The sequence below is a fragment of the Phlebotomus papatasi genome, chromosome 3, assembly GCF_024763615.1.
Source record: "Phlebotomus papatasi isolate M1 chromosome 3, Ppap_2.1, whole genome shotgun sequence".
Classification (NCBI taxonomy): Eukaryota; Metazoa; Arthropoda; class Insecta; order Diptera; family Psychodidae; genus Phlebotomus; species Phlebotomus papatasi.
Window position 1 is genome coordinate 15,281,902 of NC_077224.1, and position 22,979 is coordinate 15,304,880.

The following is a 22,979-nucleotide window of genomic DNA, read 5'->3' on the forward strand; positions in this document are numbered from 1 at the left end:
GTGTGGTGCCTTCAATTAGTTTATTTGTTCTGTCTCGCCGCAATCTTGCATCATTTACCAAGCAGCAGATTTTTCGGGTACCCACCAAACACTTCAGAATATATAAAATGTACAAGACACGATAACTTGTTATAATCTCGCGTCATGAGGATGGAAGGAAGCAAAAAAAAGGGGCACAGTGAATGCTATAAAATATATTGAAGTGAAATTCTTTATACCCATGAAATTTAAGAATAATCACACGGACACATAAAAATTCTGTGGCAATTTGCTGGAGATTTCCACTCACCACAGCCCACCTCTCTCTCCCTCTCTCTCTCTCTTCCAAATCTTGTCTTTTTCGCTGAAATTGATGGTATTAGAAAAGAATTAATTTATTGTCGAATTTTTGGTTTAATTAACCACATGAGTTTCTTTTTATAGCTCCAACTCTACAGTGAAAGCAATAAATATAATCCATCGATTTTGAATTGTGTTCCAACCCCCAAAGCGATCATTATTAAAAAAAAAAAAGAGAAAAGTACAAATCTGCTATTTAACAAGAATATCGTAACCTTATTGGCCTGATTGCATTGGCCTTACAGTCCAAACGGTTAATGATAGATACTTGGAGTTAATGGCTAATAGTTTAACCTTTTAAGGACGAATGGAACACCGGTGTGCCGAAAATAAAAACTAATTTTTCGGACTATTTAGAGGATAACATAACTTTCTAGAATTGAGGAACATACCTAGACAGTAAAATTTTATATCATACACACAAGGTCATGAAAACGTTATTAAAACATAATTAAAATGACTTGAGATAGTTCTGAGTTTAGAACCAAGACTTTGACAAATCCTTTAATGCACATTTAAAAAGATGGAAAAATTTGTATTAAAAATCTTATAGAAGTTTTTAAGCCTCTTAACCCTTAAAGGACGATAGGGACACCGGTGTCAAAAAAATTTGTCTTAGGGCCTTATAAACTTATGTTTTGTTCTAAGTTAGAATAAGTGATTTTTCTGACCCCCAAAGAAGAGTACAGAGGAGTACATCGCTTTACGTTTACTAGTCTCTCAGTGACAGGACCAAGAGCGCTATAAGCAGATTATAAAAACTTTGGTTCTATATAACGCCTTGTACTGGTAAAAATAAAAGGGTCAAACTGACACAAATTTAATCCTTTGAAAAGGATGGATCAAATTAACATGTTCTATTATGATAAATGTGCATTCAAAGATCAAAATTTGATCCATCATTTGCAAAAGGATCCAATTATTTTACCAATGTACTTAGAGAACAGTTACTGTATAAGACAATATAGAGAAGAAAATGCATCTTGGGCATTCTCCTTACTTAATCACCTTTAACTTGAATAAATAAAAAAAAAATCATATGGTAATTTTTATTATAATAATAACCTCATAATAACGTAGAGTTCATTCCCCATTTTAAAATCATAACATGTAGATTCTTAACTAATGACACTGATCTTATGATACAAATAACATTATGCTAACTTAACTTGCTACTTGGGTAGGACAAGAATTAATAAAAATCATTTTTTTTTTCAATTTCTTTTCTTCTCTGTTTTCTGTTTTGTTTTCCTAGAAAAGAAGAAACACAAAGAAAGTCCTTCTTAGAAAGATATAGTGATGTTAAACTAGGATAAAACTAGGTTTGGGAGGGGAAGTACAGTCTATTAATGCAATGATTTTGACTTCTGTAACAAGAAACAGAAACTTCACCAAAATCAAAAATGAGGATTTCCGAATTATCTACAACAAAATTTTAACAGCTTTTTTGATTTTAGGCCCCCATTTCCATATGTATGTATGTGTAAAAGCTAAAATCTCGAATATGCCAAAATCCCAAATTCGATGAAAACCCGAACGATCAAATTCCCGAAAAGAAAGGCCAAAATCGTGAAATCAGGACGCTGACCATTCGGGAATTTAGCTTTCGGGATTTTTGCCGGCACTGGCTTTTAAAATATTCTGAAAGGATATTTCCTTGATGAAAGAAAATTTTGGAATTTCAGACAAATTAATTTATAGTTCATATAATCTGAAAGGATCTCTTCTCAAATCTTCTCAAAGTTAAAAAATAATTTACTAATCTTTAAATTACTTTATCTAAATTATTGCTAGATCATCAAGGTCCTAACTTCTAAATTGGTTTGTCCTGAATGCCGTATTGTTCGGAATAAAATTATTTACCCTACTCCGATCTCATTCGAATTATTACTTTATTTAGGCTTTTCAAGTTTTAGTTTTAGAAGTTTCTACTTAAAGAAAGCAATGTTATTAACCGAATCTTAAATTTATGCATTGGAAAGGTCTTAGAATCCTGCGAAAATGTGCAACAATTAAAATCGTTTAGGAACGACTATTTTATTTTTATCAAAAATATACCCATGTAGCATTTTAAGAGCAGACAAACATCGTATATGTTTTTACCCTTTAATCAAAAAAGGAATGACTTGGTAATCTAAACGAAATTGATAAATAAAATTGCAGAGCAATATTTGAAGCAGTTCTCAGGTGTAATGAAATTAAATGCCGCAAAAGTTTAAATTTTAGTAACTGCTAATAAAAAAGTATAAAGGAACATATACAGCGAAAGAAGATTTTTCGCAAAACAATTAATTAAATATAATTTGAAATCTAAACGTTTTCGTCGAAATATTTACCTAATATTTACGTTTTTTTCAGTTTAGAAAGATATGAAACTTCAATGACTTTTTTTTATTATCCTTAGACAGTAAAGATCCTAAGTAGCACAACCTGACTAGAGGCACGCTATTAGATTTATTATTAAAACATTTCAATATTAAGTCAGCAGAACGATTAAAATTTTACTAGATTGACAGCAATCAAAATGGAAGTTAGTTTCGAAGTGCTGACATTATTGCAAATAATTATTATAACGTTAAAAGGTCATAAGATAGCCTACACAGAGAAATACAGTGCCCGCTTTCTAATCCGGATCGCCGTAATCCGGACAAGTTCACGACGGTTACATTTAAAATACTTTTGAGGTTATGTATGCATGTGTGTTCAGCAATGAAAAGGAACTATCCTGTGATGTTTTTATTTAATAAATGAAGTATAATAGCATAGACTTATACAATTATGTCTTTTTAATCTTCTTTAAAACTTTTATTCTAATTCTACAATAAAAACCTTATATTATATTTTCGAGACGTTGAACAAATTCAAAAAATCCATCCGGATTACGAAGCGGACATCTGTCATATTGTCTCCCAATCATCCGGATTACGAAGCGGGCACTGTAGTTCCACACAGATTATGTGTATTTCTTGCAAAAAAAGAAAAGTGCTGTTTTATCTTTTATCCCTTTTTTATCTTTTTTTATATTATCTAGCTTTAAAAAAAAGAATTAAAATAAGTTTAGAATTTCCGTCTTTATGTAGTGGATATTTAACCTTTCAAGTCATCTGTACAGTATGAAATGATTTGTTTAAACTTTGAGTTTGAATTTCTTTAAACTTAACAAAGTGAAGATCAATGCTCCCTTTTTTCTAAATTCTTAACTATATTCTAAATATTTATAATGGAATCGTCTCAAACGCTTATTACAATTTACATAATATTTACATTTAAGGAATATTTATACATATATATATATATATTCTATATAATCTAATCATATTTTGCTGTTTGGGTAAAATCTTTGAATAAAATGTGATTTTTGCATCAGCTTGAATCTGTGAATGGAAAAGACTGTGAAATCGAACTTATGAGTTCGACACACTCATCTAGCTTAACTTTTTAAGGCCTACAGTCCAATTCTTGAATTCGAGTACTCCGCAAAGTCTTGTCCATTTCCCCATCCCATTCATTCTTCTGTGTGATTATCTTCCACAGAAAAAAGGTAAATCATTTTATGTCTTTCCAAAATTAAATGTAACTCATAGAAATTACTGAAAAAAATAATCTTTCTCTTCGGAATAATAAAAATTTCTATGTCCAATGGGGTTCCTTCATAAAAATTATTAAACACAATAAATATTCAGGTAAAAAGATGCCACGGTGTAATAGTTGGAATGAAGAGGAGAAAAAAAAGCGAGTGTATCCATGAAAATACATAAATCGAAAATTCCAACAATCTTGAAATTGGTAATTTATATTACCAGTTTTATGAATACAAACCCACCAATCTGATAGTTTGTAACTTTTTTTTCTTTATACTCTTTTTTCCACATTTTATTATCATATACCTCCACTTTTAGAATTAGAGAAGAGTTGACTCTTTTTTTTTTGGATGTCTCTCGCTTTAAGGTTTCAGTTTCCTATCTATCTTTTTGGGAGACTCATGTGTATGACCACCATAAAATATGTATGAAAAAGTGTAATATATATTTTTTTCATTCCCATCTCATGGTGAATGCTGTGAAGAGATAGATCTCTTCAGCTATAATTTCACGACAACACCATTGCTCGAAACAGTTCTTGTCGCAGATTCAAATTGGCAGAATAATCTCCAAGGCAAACGCAGAAGAAGGAAAAGGGGTGCCAAAGCACATCAGCTTTGCGGAATACTCGAATTTGTAAATTTATCTTGTTTAGCGGTTCTACTCATGGATGAGGCACACTTGCGACTTAAGCCAAGAGACACCTTAACGTAATTATAATCAATATATTGATTTGACTAAATTCCCCTCAGTTTCCCACTGACTAAGCCGTTTCCCAGCTTAAGCCGAGAGACGGATTTGTCAGAAACTGATGGAAATGTAAATCCCGAAAGCAAGAAATTCGAATAAGTCGAAATCCAAAATAGATTAAATTTCGAATGTGTGAAAATCCGAAAAAGACAAAACTTCGAATGTGTCAAAATCCCAAATTCGTTGAAATCCTGAAACATCAAATTCCCCAAAAAGCCAAAATCCCGAAAACGCCAAAACCGTGAAATCAGGATTTTGACCATTCGGGAATTTAGCTTTTGGGATTTTTACCGGCACCGGTTTTTAAAATATTCTAAAGGAATATATCCTTTATAAAAATTGGAATTTTAGACAAATCAATTCGGAGTTCAGATAATCCTTTCAAAATCTTTTCAAAGTTAAAAAGGGTAATTTAATAATCTTTAAATTACTCTAACTAAATTATTGTAATCTTATCATTATTTTAAGTATAATATACGTGAAGCCGTCTCTCGGTTTAAGTCGTAAGTGTGTCTAGGGCATTACACTTCATCACTTTTCTTTTCTTCTCAAATTTACCGATTCGCAACTGATTTACAGATCGTCCCGAAAGTATCCAAAAAAATCGTTAAATTAGTTGAATTTGAGATAAAAATTCATTATCGGTTCATAGTGGGCTGAAATCAGTTCAAGATTCTTTAGATCAGAAGAGTGCAAAAACCGTTGAAACCAAATAAACGCCAAATGAAACATGTACGTCAATGGTAAAAAACGCCACCAGAACAAACTTATTTTGAGGTTTATTCGGTTTCAACGGTTTTTGCACACCTCTGCTTTAGATTTTCCAGCCTTCTTTTGAAGTTTACCGGTTCGCAACTGGTTTAAGTACGGATTACTTCAGAATATTTCGACACTTTCGGTGGCCTAGGTGTCCTCGAAGTAATCTATGATTGACAGAGCATCCCGTGAAAATGCTGCGGAATCTTATAGGTCCTTAGACGTTGTAAGGGCAGAAACACATTGACAGTGAAATGCTCACCGTCACCGTCAAAGCCTCACCTTATTTTGTTAATTTACGCATTTTCATTGCAATTCTTACGCAAATTTTTAATTACTATATTACTCTATCTTATACTCTGTAGCACTAGGTAAAAATAATATGAGAAAATTGAAAAAATAAAACGAAAATTGGATACGGTAAGCAAAAATAAACTGTAAGATAAATTAATCGTACAGTTTTTTTGCTCACCGTTTTGCTTCAATTTTCTTATATTATTTTCACCTACACAGAAAAAAATATTTTGTAAAAATATTCGTAAATGTTTGTGAATTCCTATGGGGGAGTTACGAAATGCTCGTGAATCGTATAACCTACAAACATGTTCGTAAAAGTTTGCATTTTTTGTACTTTTACAAACATTATATTCGTAATAAACATTATATTCGCAATAGCTTCAGAAGGGTTCGCTTCAATGTCGAACTCACGAAAAATATTATCTGAAAGACTTGCTTTCCAATTGCAATGCATAGTTCAGCTAGGTCGACTAAAAATTTGCAGGGTTGATAGCACATTGTCTTCTGGGAAAATTTTCAGGATACAATTTTCCGGAGTTTGTGAAAAAAGAATTGACTTTTATGAATCTTTTAGTGGGTTACGTATAATGATTTACGAGCATTTTGTGGGGTAAATTAAGCTAATTCAAAACCTGCTCCAAATGGAAATTTTTCGCTACTCCAAATGGAAACATCTTTGTTTTCACGATAAATACAGTACTGAGTTATTATATTTATATATTTTCTATACCACAGTTTAATTATTTAGTTAATTTTGCTCCAAATAAAGCGAAAATTTATTCATATTCACAAATTTTAATTTGTTAATTTCTCAGCAAAATTAAAAGTGTACCTTTTCAACATCGAATTTTTCATCGATCGACCATGTTTTCCAATGAAAAGCACAATAAAGTGACTGTTGTTTATTCGTTTTGTTTAACGTTTATGTCATATTTCTGCCTAATTTTAGTTAAATCAAGTGATAAACTTTATTATTAATGGTACGTGAAGTTTTCAAATGAAATAATTATCTATTTCGTGAACAAAAAGGGTTTTTCTGAAGTATCTGCAAATGCTTCAATAGGAAACCCCGGAAATATTATTTTTTTGGAGAGGTTTTCTTATTGTTTTAGATGGGAAATGAGAAAATACTAGGAATAAAAACAAATCCTGCACTCAGGAGCAACTCAACAAGGTTTTGAAAGCCTTTCGTCGTGGTTTCACTTACACTGTTTGTCTCCAATTAGAAACTTTCCCTTGTCTCCATTTGGATTAATATGTTTCCAATAGAAGCACTTTACACTCGCGTATTTTTATTGTATTTAAGATGTTTTCAAATTATTTCTAAAGAATTTTCACTAAACAGTAACATTCTAGAAGAGTCAAGGAGCAAATTTATGTAATTCTCTTCAGAAAAAATATGAACTTAATTTGTTGAATATTCTGTCAAAGTTAAAGCGTCTGGAAATGGTTTTGAATTAGGACTTTTACCCTCAGTCTCCTAAAGACGTTAAAAATCATTCAAAAATCGGCAACTTGTCATGGAACCACCCATTGTAACTCAAAAATCAAAGGATTATATACATTGTCCTCTCCATGGAGTTGGAGCAATAAAAAAAAATACCACAATCTCAGTGATTCTGCCTGGAGAATTGGCTTAAGAAAGAAACTATCTTGTGTTGAATTGAATAGTGCCTTCAAATACAAATGCAGTTGAAACCATTCCCAAAAATTTAATTGCCCGTTTCACCCATTATTAATTTAAACACGCAAGCACATTTGGATAGTGTTTGGATCGGGGCCCGATGTCTCGGTGTGGGGGCAAAAAGAGAGCCAAATATGAAATAAAAACAACGCAATCACAAATCTTCTTGAACATTGCCATTGTGCACAGACTATGTATTTTAATTACCGTCTGAAATGTTATCTTATGTTTGGTTCTCAAGGGCAAATAAATCGCAAAGTGATTTTAAAAACAACACCATCGGGATTATTACAAGAGAGACCACAATTAATTCAACTCGGACCATTTACACTTTTTTTCCTTCATCATTTGTGTAATTTGATAGGAATGATTCAAGGTTCTAAGTATTAGAATTTCAGTTGAATATTATGAATGTTGCATCGAAATGTTTAGTTTGTTGTGGCTTCAGTGAAATTTTGAAATTACATTGGTCTACAAACTTTTGATGAAGTTGAAGAACCTGAATTTAAAATGGACTTGTTTTATCATTTACTGGGCTTTAACGTATATAGCAATAAAGAGTGAAATAAATTCGCAAACGATTGGTGTCAAACTCCTAATTGTTTTCTCTTTAAGTACAATCTAATATCCATAAAATAGATTGTCCAGTGTCTTTTTATTTTTAATTGAAATCTCTTAATTTAACAGTGATATAAAATACATAGTCTCTTGAATCAGCAATTGCCATATTTTAGAGTACCGTCGTTGCGGGTGACTTTGCACGTTTTTTCGCTGTTTTTTAACTTTACCCTCAAAAATTGGACAGTTAAAGTGAAGGGAGGGGGGTTAATGGGTAAAATTATTTGTATTCAGTTGTTAATGAATAGAATTTGTGCCACTAGCATTAATTTTATAAAATTTTACTATGTTTAAAAAAATCAAGAAAAGAGGCTTGCACTTGGGATAAGGTGTGGGTGACTTTGCACTTTTTAATAAATACTAAAAAATCAACAATTTCTGATAATAAACGACAATGAAGATCTTCAGTTCTAAGGGTAAGATGCACGAGATCTACAAGATGACGTGGTCGCCATCTTGATTTGACGTTTCTGTCCGCCATTTTGAATAACTGTCAAACCCTAAAACTAGTCCGATTGGGTTGAAATTTTAGTATGTTGTAGCTGATGTCAAGACCTTTTCAAAACGTATCTATGTTCCAGTCTATGTTAAGTATTTACCTAGATACAGAGGCTCAAAGTTTTAAATTTTGTAATACTCATATTTTGGCGGTCTTTATTTTTTAATATTCAATATTTGAAACCTAAACGAAATGCCTCAGTAACTATTAAAAATGGTTGAGACTTTTATTTTATATATTTATTTACTCTAACATAATTGAAAAAAAAATAAACGAAAAGCGCATTTAATTAATTTTTTATTTTTCATCTTTGCGAAAACAGTTTGTAAGATTCTCAAATAATGCACTGTTATAAACAAAAACATTACTTTTCTTATTGTTTGTTTGTTAGATCTCATCGCCTAACGATAGCGCTGTCTTTTTTGTGATGGTTTCGATAAAAGAAGCTCCCTGTAGTTCTATATTCATGAAAATGTCAAAATTTTGAACTTGGAGCCCCTATATCCAGACAATCACTTGACCTAGGTTGGATTTTATATATGTTCTGAAAAGGCCTTGACATCAGCTAGAACATACTAAAATTTCAGCTCAATCGGATGAGATTTTTGTTTTGACAGTTATTCAAAATGGCGGACAGAAACGTCAAATCAAGATGGCGACCATACCATCTTGTAGATCTCGGTCACTTTATATTAAATTCCCACAAAATTGGATAATTTTTAACCAAATACTTCTATAATAAAGCTTTAGAAAGACCATTATATGCAATTTTATAACATAAATCATGCGTTCTTAGGAAGATAACAGAGAAAAAAAAATATTTTAAAAGAAATAATCCACAAAATCGAAGTGGATTATTCTAGCCAGATAAATTTAGATTGGATTTGGGCAATTTACTACTCTGAAATCGATTTTGGAATTGCACCTTCAGATAACTTTTTCACGGAGGCATTTTTTGACAAAATACCTATATTAGCATTTCATTGACTATTACTGAAACTACAAGAATCCTTTTAGGGATCATTGTACCTTACTTGGTACATAATATATCCCTATATACTTTGACATGGTAGACCGGATCGGCGAAGACCATCAATAAGCGCTAGAATTTATGAAAGTCTTACGGACAGCAGAGTGCAAAGTCACCCCCCGAGTGCAAAGTCACCCGCAACGACGGTAGTTGTTGATTTAAGCGCTAAAAAGTATTTTTAATCTAGGATAATTAACGAAAAGAGCATTTTAACACAGAAATCGTATTTAGTCTTCCCATGCTTAGACCACGAAACTGAATGCAACACGCAATGATAGCCACGGGAAAATCTTTTTTTACTTTTTTTAGGAGATTTATTAAAACATCTCATTTAAGAGTAATTAATACCTTTATACCTTCTTCTTTTCTCAAATGAACTTGCAAAACATTTTAACTAAAAGAAACTACAGCAATATGCAAAAGGAACCAAGGCATGCTCCACAGTTTTTTTCCAAACTGATATTGAAGCTTTTTTTTCTAATTGTACAAAATAACTTTATAGTATGTCTTTCAAAAATAGTTGAATTTGTCGAAATCAAATTAATTAATTAGATCGCAAAAGCACGTTCAGCAAGAAAATATTTAAAAATCAAATCAAAATAGAGAAATTAGACAAAAAAGGGACAGATAATCCTAACCGGCTTATGTAGGTGAGATTCTTAACGTGAGCTAACTCGGAGTGCATGCAAATTCGATTTAGAGCTGAAGTTGGGAGACGCCATTCAGTTATCTTGAATCAAATTCGTGAAATTATACAAATTTTGTATTTAAACCAAAATATCAAGGATTTGGATGAACTGATAGAAAAGTGATATATGGATGAAATGTAGACCAGAATGTTCTCTATAATTTTCCCATAGAACATGATCTCATCGATTACTCAGAAGCCAAGATAAGCGAGGTTTTTTGTTTCTTAACTCGTTTTTTCATCCAGAGTGCCCCAAGTAGTCATTTGTTAAGCTTCAACTATTTCAAAGAATTGTTGTATTTTGTGGGACTTTCCATTTAAAACCCTATTAGGTGAGATTCTTAACAATCTCACCTACTATAATCCTAACAAAATTTCATGTCGTCCGATCGAGCTCAAACTTGGCCAAAACGTGTTTCAGCACTTCCTGATCACGAATATATATGTGGCTAATTTACGTTCCCGGCCGGCCGGCCGGCCGGCCGGCCGGGAACGTAACTTAGCCACATATATATTCGGAATCAGGAAGTGGCGAAACACATTTTGGCCAAATTTGAGGTCGATCGGACGACATGAAATTTTGTTAGGATTATAGTAGGTGAGATTTTGTTAAGAATCTCACCTAATAAATCAAGTAAACGTCAGACAACAAAAGCAAAGAATGTGAGGTTATGTTGAATCTAACCTAAAAACCATTTAAAGTTTATTCGAGGTTATAAAAACTTAGGGTTAGGAAATTTCACCAACAATGTTAGAAGTAAATATGATATCTAAAAATTAACTCCGTATTTTTCTTAAGCGATCTTTAACGAGTTTGAAAAGAGAAAAACGTTTTTGGTTAGTAAATTACCAAATTCACTAAGTAAAATATTCAAATTAGTCAGCTAATAATTCAAAATGATTAGTAAAAAAAATAAAATGGTTTATAAGCTCTTAATTGAGGCGCTCAGAGCAAAAACAACTCTAAGTCGTATGCATTTCCCTATTAAAATAGCGTTTTTTGCTCCGAGCTCCTCAATTTTCCCTTTGGTAACAAGATTTCTTTACTTACCAATTTTCATGTTTACTGGTCATTTTTACCAAGGTACTGCCCAATCTACGAAATCGTAAAAAAAGACTATGTTAGTACTAGTTAATTAACCTTCTGAATTTCGAATGTAATGTAACTTCTGTTTGGAAGACAAAAAACATCTAGTTGTTTCATTTCATCAACATTATCTCTAAAGTTGTTTCATTAGGGGGAAATGGGGCACCTTTTAATCGTTTTACCTTTAAAATAGGGCTTTTTCTTCTATTTTTAAATGAAACTGGATGTAATTTAGCTCCACAAACCAATTGTGAAGCTAAATTTAATTACAGTGAGGCTCAGTTCCATTTAAAAATAGAAGAAAAGCCCCATTTTTAAAGGTACTCCAATTCAAAGGTGCCCCACTTTCCCCTTACTTTTGTTTTCTAATATTTGGATTTCATACCATTTTTAAAATTAATCACAGCCTAAAATAAATAACTTTCTTGACACTTTCGTAAATTTACAGGACTCCATTTGATTTTCTTAAAAACGCCATCTATCAGTGACCTTGTAGATTAACAAAACAACAGTTAGAAAAACAGTAGATTAACAATTTATATAATTTTTATCAAAATTAGTGTAAAAGTAAATTACCTCTCTTCAAGAACCTGAATATTTTACAGCACTTTATCAAATTTTTAAGTTGATGATAAAATTATTAAAATTAATAAAAAAAAGTCAACGTAACAGGTTGATTAAGTAATTTTCAAGGCATTTTCAATGATACCAACTTTTAAACCTCTGATTAATAGAAACGGCCTAATTATTTGCTCTAGAACAAAATTATTTGACAAAATGTTCTAACTGGAATACTAAATCCATATTGAATCTACTAAAACTTAACACTTAAGGGGGTAACCTGAATTACAAGGTAAAGAAAAATCGCTATTTTCTTTATTGCTTGAATCGGAGGATAAACAACTTAAGAATATATCATAAAAAATCGAAAGTCAATTCAGACTACCTATTTTCAAAGATACAAAGACAAAAGCAAAGGAGTGCCGAACATTTCCTCCATATTTTTCATTTCTACGATTTTGTCGAATTGGCGGGAAGAATCAACAAAAAAAATCTAATTCATAAATGAAACGAATAAAAAAACATTCTCTTCAGTATTGAATTCTCTTCTAAGTATTTGACTTAAAAGAATTGTTGTAAACCTATTACTGCTCAAACTCTTTTCAACTTTTTCCAATTTGTGACACCGTAGAGACCAACCGGCAAACATTTTTCCGAATCGCTTTTTTTTCTTTTCCCCCTTACTCCCCTCCTTCACCACCAAAACCCTGTTTTTTATTTATTTCGAAAACGAGTCCTAGAATTTTTTTCATTTTCGAATATGTTTTGGAGGTAGTCAAGGTGGATATTTCGTCCTTAGACACCTATGTTCGAAAAACATTTCGATAATGAATTTTCAAAGGTCAGAGTTTAACCACTTTGTAGAGTATATTTGTTGTTCCAGGCCCTGGGACGATAAAATCCGTTCCCTGAGGTCCAGAACTCGGAACCTGATGCTCACCCTCCGTGGTTCTTCTAAGTGTGTCTCGCGAACGTTCTACTCCGATTTGCTTATTAATATTGATTTGAGCATAAACGATTTGCTTAAATTTGGATATTTTTTAAAAGATCTTAAAATTACCAATCTGGCTGTATCGGACTTAATCGTTAATGAATCCGGAAATGTACCCGTAAATGATATACTTTTCTTTTATTTAGTTTTTTCTGTATACTTTTCTCATGATTTTAAATATTCTAAAATGTGCTTCTCTTAAGCATTTTTTTTTATTTTGGAACGGTGTTTTTTTTTTAAATTCATGTATCTACTTAATCGGTAGCAAACCGGTATTACACAAAAATCATATGAAGAGATAATACACAGAGGTCTTTTCCTTGGGTTCGAGCTGGGACGCTGTGCCATCTCCTTTTCGTTTAAATGTTTTGCAAATTTGACAAATCTTTCCCCAAATTTTTTTTTAATTGTTCCGATTGTTCCGATTTAATTGTTCCGATTGCACAATTTTTTCAGTTTAGTTTGAAAAAACGATCTGAAAAATGCTTTTTTTACTCAAGTTTTCTTACCAATTTAGAGACAGCTTTGACGATTCGCACCAGTAAATAATTTGTTTTTCTACCATTTTGTAATATTTTTTGTTTGAAAAAAATACTAGCATTTTAAAAACATGTACCAAATTTTAAAAATTTCAGGGAAATTGATCGTGTCTGTCGTCCAAACAATCGCGATAAACAGCTAATTTTTGGCCTCATAATTCAGGCTACCCCCTTAATAATTATCGTAATTTTACCCTGATAATTTCCAAAAAAAATACCCTGAAATTTTCTTGCAATTTTGAACCCTTAAATAGTTTTTCTTGTAGTTTTTCTGCCGATACCTAGTCCAAAATTGCATGGATGTATGGGTGTAATTCCTCATTGTTTTCAATTCATTTTTTGGCTGACGCAATGGAAGATATGAATCTTTCATAAAAAACAAAACTGAAATATAAATATTTATTAATGCTCTAGAGGATATTACCATGCCAAGTTGGTAAATTTTCAAGTCTATTACTTTGCAGAATCTGCTCAATTTAATCTCTCAATTCGCCCAAGTTTTGCTAATGCCCTGACCCAATGACCGATATTCCTTCTTTTCTTGTGTCCCAGCATTTCCTATTCGGGTGAAAAGTTTTGCTTTACTTCATCCCTTGCATTCTCTCTGCACGACCGAACCCAAGGAAGGTACATAAGAAGAAGTCTGTGCCAGGAAATTCCTGGAGAAAATTCGATAGAAACTTATAATTACATTGGGTCAGCCGATAAAAAAGGGGTTTAGTCTCTCTTCGAGAGAACTGTTCATTGCAGCGAATTCCCCAATTTGACTCATAAATTAAATTGGAAGTTATTGCTTGGCGGCAAGGTCTGCACGACATCATCGTCTTTTGGAGAGCGTTTTTCGATGCATTCGCGATATACCTCGAGCCAACTTCTTATGGCTGGAGCATTTGGACGAAGGATGAGGAGGGTATCTTCTCAACTGACCAAAAAATGCCGTTTTTGGCAGTGTATGCGTTATAAAAGTGGTGTTTTTGCTCACATTTTTCCTTCTAATATCTTTTTACCATACACTCCATACGCCAGCCTCAATTTATTCTTTGTTCCACTTCCAGGAACCGCGGCGCTAGAAAAGCGTATCGCCAAGACAAAGTTGCCGTTCTGTTGCCGACCAACTGCAATATGTCCATAACGTGGTTTGCCTTTATAAATTCAACCCAATTCGATCTCTAGACCTTCATTTTTTGCACCTTTTCTCCCAAACTCTATTTTAGCCTATACCTCTGTGCCAATCCTTATATAATTGCACACTTATTTACCCAGAAAATATTCCATTCTATATAAGTATGCGTCCAAATGGTCGGCACTTATTTGCCTTTTATTTGACAATCCCCCTTTTTCAATAGGCAAACAGTTATAAATATACATAACATAATAGGTATGTTTGAATAGGTTTCAAATCGCTGAATTCGATTGCAAAGTATCAAAGATTAAAATCTGAATTTAAGATGAAAATGGGAAATTCTGGCTCAATTGATTGTATCAATTTCTTCAAACAACTTTCCTTGTGCCTTGTCGGAAGCTTAGATACCCCAATCCCAATGGTGTCCCCTAACTGAATACCGGATTCAGACTCAAGGTTTAAACCCCATTTGGAAATATTCTAAATTTCTAATGAATCAATAAATTTGAATAGAGTTTTAAAAGAAATCACAATGAATTAACAACGGGTTAAATGGTAGAGCACTCGTTATATGATACAATTGTCCTGTTGTAATAATATGACTTTGCCCCCTACTACTCGTAAACTTTTCTTTAATTCTAATGTTTAAGGACGGTTCTCAGCGAATAGACATGGTAGATTGAATCGATCAAGACCATCCTCAAGTGTTAGATTTAAACAAGAGCTCACGAACAGTAGGGGAAACAAGGGGTATATAACTGTGCAGCTTACGGTTCACTCGAGTGTAGATTTTTTGTAAAAATTGAGCCGATTTGCCGATTTCACACAGATTTTGTCGATCTTGTGTCGGTCTACCGAGTAAGTCTAGAAGATTAGTGTTTCCAGTACAGTCAGTGCATTAAAATTTACCACAGGAATTATCAGTAGGAAATTTATGATGTTATACTAGTTTAAATGAATTCTATACTTCATCTAGAGCTACCGATACCTCACCAAAATCAGGGGCATGATATTTCCTATGTTTCCCATATGTTCCAAGCGAGCCGAAAAAACTTTTGAGTTTATTAGTTGTTTTCTGTCATTGTAGAATGAATTAGCAAAAATACTAATACAAAATAAAAAGCCAATTTAATAACGAAGAGGCAACCGAAAACCATAAATTGGCAACTTACGTAGTATTGGAGATATCTCGTGAAATGTGTACGAAAACAGGGAAAAAATTACACTAAAACCGGTCGCATTTTTCAGAGCTAATGTCACCCCCCTGCCAAAATCGTGCCGATCTGCCGATTTTTACTAATGAACACGCCGATCTGTCGTTTTTTGGCCAAATTATACCGATCTGTTAATTTCTTAGAAAAATAATTCCGATCTGTCCATTTTTAGCTCCATATCAGCACAATTTTACCAATCGCCGCTCACGGTGCACCATGAGAGCTATTTATTCACTCCTTGAGGAAGACAATGTCACCTACAGAACTTCAAATCACATCCTTGAATAATTTTCGGTAGTTTTTTTTTACAAATTCTTCAAATGAGATTTTGTTTTCAAGAGTATAATGATAAGTAAAATTTAAAATTAGAGTAGTGCATGCATAGTTCAAACATAGTGAACCATCAAACGATGCGAATAATTATTAACCTTATGAGGCGAGGTGAGAAATGGTAAACCAGGTGTAACATGAGAACTTCTTTTCGACAGTATCGACTGTCGATTCTGAAAAGTTTAAACGATAATTGTTCTTTTTTTAGGTAATACAAATATTTATCAACAGTCACATTCTATTAAGAATGTCACAATAAATGGCCTGACAATGCGATAAAAGTAATTATTCTCTTAATTTAGCAGATACAGATTTATCGATACTATCGATTCGATAGTATCGTAAAGTGATCATTCCACCCCAGATCTTTGCAAACAAAAAGAAAATTCGCGCATCGTTTGATCGATCGTTTCGATCAACTCATGGTGGGAGTACTCCGAAGGTCATAAGTCTCTATCTTTAACCGTTTGGCCTCTAGAGCTGACAACAGCCGGACAGACAACCAAAGCGTGGCGAAATATTTTAAAAATCGTTTGAAACGCGATGATTTTTGAGAAAAGTAGTATAATGAACTTAACCATGGTATGATTTTGTCTGTAGTATTGAGGACAGATGTTGCATATCGTCTTTCTTTTGAAATTTTCATTACCAGGCATATTTATTACCCTTATCACTGTTTTCGTACAACATTTTTGATTGTAAATTATTGTGTGAGTAATGTTCGAAAGGTTTCGAAATAACAAAGAATGACTGCTAGATTTTCCATTTTAGTCAGGACACACTTGAGGAAGATGTAACGGAGAGGGGAGAAAATTAAACTCATAAACAAACCACTAGGGGAGGTTTCTCAAGACTCTCTGGTGCATAGTACAATAATACGGGTTTCAGGCTGAAGGCTTAGCCATTTGGCTTAACTCCTTTTATTCCTTATCAGGCATGTTCTTTTTTTAGAAAATTATTGTTTAGAATTCGATATTAAGAGCAAATGATCCATTAGATTTTGGAAAATCAATAAAATTGCTTATTATTCAGATTTTTGGGACCTTCAGGAACTGGGCTAATCCTCTAGTCTGAAACCGGCATAAGATTCATTTCGAAATAAACCGGTTAAAATTCATTTGAAGGATTATATACTGCGCTAAAGTGAGATTTTTGACAATTAAAATAAATAAATATATAATAAATAAATAAAAAATAAAAAAATTAGAATAAAGCGATAAATTTCAAAAAAAAAATTTCACTCTAAAAAAATTTGTGGCTTTACCTGTGCCTCTATTACACCGCATGAGCGATTAATTAATCTTTTAATTATCTTTTACTTTACTCCGTGTTTGTGCTCAATTTTAATTTAAAAATAAGGGACAGCGTAATGGGGTTAAACCTTCAATCTAAATGCCGCATTAGAGCACCAACATTATCCCAAGATTCTTGGAGATAATACTTTTATATGTATAGCTAATAAAAATTAGCCTCATTGGATTAGGATTCTCATAAAACAACCTCATAATGAGACAAGAATTACCCAAGAAAAATGTTGAGGAAGTGCTTTAAGACATAAGAACAATTTCTTATTAAACCCCTGAAATTCCCTGAATTTAGCCCAACATCATTGACTATTCTAAGATTCATCTTGAGGGGCGCAATTCCCTTGAACACATCCTCAAAGGGAAATAATGAATTCGTGGTAAAAAGTGAAACTAATCAAGTGTATGGGCGAAAATTGCACAGCGAAAATTGCAATGATGGAACCGTTAGATTGTGCCGGAGGGTTGGCATATTTTACCTTTTGAAAGAAGGCACGAAAGACGCCAAGAATATCGAAAAGAACTAGCCCAAGCAAAATACAAACATATAATTATTGGTGAAACATTTTCTTTTTTATTCCTTAGACCGCGATATACCTTTTGCAAGCTCAACAGTATTGTGGTAGCAATGGTTGGATACTTCTCCCCATTTATGTTCTTTTTACACTTCTTTGCTCCACATTAACATGCTCCCGAGAAAACTGTCCAAGTTGACGGAAAGGAATATAATTATGTGTGCTTTTCCATTGGCATGCAACAATAGAACGGTAAAAGTGATTTTTGCAGTGGATTTTAGCAGACGTTTTTAGTCCCAAATATATCGTCCGTGTTTGTTGTTAAAATTAATCCCATGAAAGTATTATTCGGCAGATGTTGCCTCTATCTTTCTCTACTTCTAATCCCTTCCATCAATTTGCTGAATAATTTGACGTGATGATCTCTAAAGGGTCTCTAAGAAATTTCAAGTAAATCATTTCTTAGAATGATTGGTAATTACTTAAAAAAATATATTGCGCTGTTAATCTTTGACGTCTGTCAAACTTGTTTAGGATAAGCAAGTAAGTTTTCGAATAACGGACCTATTATTTCATCCTGAACTTGTTTTTTCTCGATATTTAAAATAAATTGATTTCTTTTCAAAATAAAAAAAAATCAAAGAGGCAATTCATTAAAACTTGAGGAAGCTTTAGGGGAAAGTGCGCTACCTTCGGACGATTGAAGCTTCAAACAACGCATTTTTTCAATATATTTTCATTGAGCTATATATAGAGCAATGAATTAGTAAAAAATACTAATACAAAATAAAAGCCAATTTAATAACGAAGAGGCAACCGAAAACCCTAAATTGGCAATCTACGTAGTTTTGGAGATATCTCGTGAAATGTGTACGAAAACAGGGAAAAAATTACACTAAAACTGGTCGCATTTTTCAGAGCTAATGTCACCCCCCTGTATAAAGCCGAGGGATAAATCCTTTAGGAACATAGCAAAAAAAGGGGTTGTCCGAAGCTTCAGTAGACCGAATGTAACGCGCTTTTCCTCCTATACTTTGGTAAAAAATAAAGTTTTAAAATGTAACTGTCAAAATGTAAGGCTATTTATCACTGTATTTTCCTTAAATTAATGGAGATCGGATTTGATAAACGCATCAAGTTCAGAGCCGTAGCTAGAGTTCAATTTAAAGTAGGGCATCATAGTTAAAGGTAGGGCATTAATCAAAATTTTTGATTGGTCTGTTTTGGTTAGTCGATTTCCGTCCACTTCACTTGAATGTAAGTGAATGAGGTAAAACAAAAAAAAAATATTAGAAAAAACAAATTAAAAAAAATCTAATTCTTCGATACATATACTTAAAGGTTACGTGGGCTAAAATTGACAAAAAACAGCAGATTTTGTTCTAATTTCTTTTCAACATAATAAAAATATATACTGCCAAATTGATGGATAAATATTCTATTTTAGTTTTTAAGATGTTTGAGATGTTTCACAAAATTATCGTTTGACTTTCCATACGATTTTAACCAATTGGATTAAGCACTTCATTAGAGAACTCTATTAGATTAGATGTATCGGGCCATTTAATAGGAGATTAATTTCTTCTCTACCATATCATACTACGAACAGTTTATTTAGAAAATTAACTTAGTTTCTGGTTTTTAAGATAGGGCATTGGAAGTTTTAAGGTAGGGTATTGCCCCTTAATATCCCCCAGCGCTACGGCCCTGATAAATTCTTTCAAACACATAAAATAGATATCCCTATAACTGTCAAACTTTGCAAACTTAGTGATAATTAACTGTCGAACTTACACCGAGAAAAATGTGAATGGCAAAATTTACCATCCTCCATACAAAATTCTAATGGCCGGATAGTAAAAAAGTCACCCAGCAAACGAGATATTAAATTGGACTGTCAAAAATTGTAGAATCTATTGTATGGATAGTAAATTCTAATAGCCGGATGATAAATTCTAATATCCCCGGATATTAGATTTTACTAGCCGGATGGCAAATTTTACTGGCTTGGATAGTAATTTCAATCCAAATTACTATTCTCCGTTAAAATTTACTGTCTTCCAGTTAAATTTTAACATCTAATATGCGGCCAGTAAAATTTACTTCCCGGATAGTAGATTTTACCATCCGGCTGTTAGAATTTACTATGCATAGGATAGTAAATTTTAAAATGTCAAGATGGTAGATTCTAAAGGAAAGTTTCTATGGAGGATGGTATTTTCTACTATCTTTTGAGGCAGTAGAATTTAAAGACACGATTTGTAGAAAATACCATCCAAATTTTTCTCGGTGTAGGCAAGGACCCTACGTCAATATAATCTATCGTTTGGCATTGAGCTTTTCAAAAATTCTTCAAAATTACTAAGAAATTGTTAAAAATATTAAAAGACTAATAAAATTTTTGTGATTTCGTAAACTTCATCCTTATTTTGCACGAATATATGAAGATTTTTAATATAAAAAGCTAGTACATTAAATAATATTTAATAAAAATTGAATTATGAGAGCTGTGTAGCAACGCAGTTTGATTTATAAATAAATAAATAAATAAATTAAAATAGAAAAGCTATCTTTACTAGCAGCCAAAAAGCTTTGCTATTTACTTATCATCGATAATCACTAATTTTCCTGTGCTCATCGTCAGATGGCAGAACTAACACCAAGAAGATCTGAAGAGGATTCTAAGTTGAAAAAATTCTGAACATTTTCGAAAAATAAAATGATCATTTTCGAAATATACAATTTCTGATTTACTATCAATAAATAAGTAAAATAATTCTTATAAATTCTGAACTATTTTAAATAATGTTTGAATTGAACATTCTTCCTATTAAATAGGGAGAAGTGGGTCACCTTTGAAATTGGGATTTTTCTCCTATGTTTAAGTGGAACTGAGCCATATCATAACGTAGTTTAGCTTTTCAATCTGTTTGTGCAGCTAAATTATATCACGATAAGGCTCAATTTTATTTAAAAAATAATGTGAAAAATCCCAATTTCGCAGGTGCCCCACTTCCTCTATTTAAAAAAAATACATATTTTATCAGCTAATAACTCTAATAATTGTAATTTGGAGAAGAGTCTGAATATCCCTACTTAAGAAAAATAAGCCACGCCCTTTGGCTCAAAAATTGATCAAAAACGCCTACTACGAACTGAAGACCACGCTTCCTTATTGCACGTTCGGTCTTCTGACTTAATAACATTAATAAATATTGAAAACACAAAAATTTCAGGAACAAATTATTCAAGAAGTTAGGAGTTTAGTAAGAAGACGGCCAAATTGGACAATTATCCAAAACAAATGTTTTCAAATACAAAGAACAAGACTTTTCTTGAAAAATCGACATAAATTCTACTTCAACCCGATTTTGATGATTTGTAGTGGTTCGAATAATTGATAAATTTTTCAATGGTTTTACAAAAAATGAATATTAGCATTGTTTTTTTGTTTTAAGGAAAAAGGATCAAAATTAGTGTAAATGTTTCAACGAAACTTCATGTAAAAGTGTTCTAAAGAGCTTTTTATGTTTAAAATTTAGTATCAAATAAATTTTATAAGAATTTTTTCACAAAAATATTTTTCAAATCGGCTTTTCTTTGGTGGAAATTCTCGAAATTCATACAAAGAAATCTATGTTCTTTTATATGTTTAAAAATTTAATTTAAGTCTTCATAAACCTGCTGTATTTCGGAAGCTTAAAAGCTTGCTGGGGGCACCAATTAAACTTTTTCTTGAAGGAAATTCCGGGAAATTAATCAGAAATTGTAGAAAATATGTTCTTTTGGAGTCACAAAAACTTTTTTGGAAAATCTCAGTCAGAAATTGTCCAAAAATTCAATACTAAACCGATTTTGATTATTTTGGGCAGATATAGAAAGCTTAAGAGATTCCCTTAAATTTCTTTTCTTCTTAGAAGATTTAGACAAAAAATGTCAGTTATTTTTGAGAAAAAAAAATGAGCAAAAGCAAAGGTTTCTCCAGAGTTCTCCCAAAAATCTATTGGAAGTTCTTAAAATTAGATTTTGTACAATATTTCTGTTAAAAAAAAATCACCAAAGAGAAAGTCAAATGTGTGTTGCTTAATAAATTCAATTGAAATTATATACCTTAATTCGAATTTCAAGAGCGTTCTTTATCATTAAATACCTCGATATCAGTAATAGTTGCATGCAAAGCAATTTCTAAGAAAGCCATTTCTTGGCAAAAAAAACCTGTCAGTTTTGACAAGAATTTGAATTTTCAAATTAACGGGCAATTGAAAACCTTTCAGAATTCTATCTCAATTTCCCCAGAAGTCAACAACAAACATATTCAGATACAGCAACATAACTTCCTCACTCAGCACGTGGATATCAGTGGGATTTTCATGTTTAGCAAGCTATTAGTGACACGTGCTGTCGGAAATTCCACATATAATGCATTTAGCCAACAGCTTGAGAGCGTGCAATTTTATCAAAGTGCCTTTTCCGCGATAAGACGCGAAAAGTGAACATAAAAATCAAAAGTGCAGAAAACTTTGATATCCAAACCGCAAAAGTTACATAGATGCAGCAAAAAGGAAAAAAAAAAGAAATGAAAATGTCAGTGTAATTTTCCGTGCAACTTCGAGGAAAAACACGGCATTTTAAAATGTGGGTGGATAATTTTAGAAGAAAATGAGCAGGAGAAAAAAAAAATAAAAGTGAAATGAGACGAAAAAGTTGTCGGGTTTTTGGACTTTCCATAAAATTTATTAGAATTCTTCTTATATGAAAATTGGTAGTGCGTACGTGTAAGTGGGATGAAAAGAGGAAAAACAGTGAAAAGAGACACACAAGTCGCGCTCAATTCTTTTCCTCTTTATTTGCTTTTTAATGATTAACTTATTTTATATTTCCTTCGCACTCGTCGTCTGAATTTAATAGTTATTTTTAAACATTTTTTTCCCTGTGTGTTTGCTCAATGTGTTTTTCAATTCATCGTACAAGTCACTCTTCTTACTTTAAAATTAGAATTTTATATATTTCTCTTACATTCCTCTTATAAGTTGAAAAAGAAGGAGAATTGTCATCAACATTATCGTCATTGGA

The 22,979-nt window shown here is 32.3% G+C and overlaps 2 protein-coding genes across 11 annotated transcripts in view; one reads left to right on the top strand and one right to left on the bottom strand.

Annotated features, from left to right (window-relative positions):
* The window catches only part of LOC129807826 (protein abrupt), a 169,800-nt gene extending 158,460 nt beyond the window's left edge, over positions 1–11,340 (bottom strand). For all 3 annotated transcript variants that reach the window (XM_055857352.1, XM_055857347.1, XM_055857361.1), the window contains exon 1: positions 11,294–11,340. The gene's annotated coding sequence lies outside the window, so the exon portion shown is untranslated. The remainder of the gene's footprint in view (positions 1–11,293) is intronic.
* The window catches only part of LOC129807828 (voltage-dependent L-type calcium channel subunit beta-2), a 130,985-nt gene that overhangs the window by 70,391 nt on the left and 37,615 nt on the right, over positions 1–22,979 (top strand). The window lies entirely within an intron of this gene.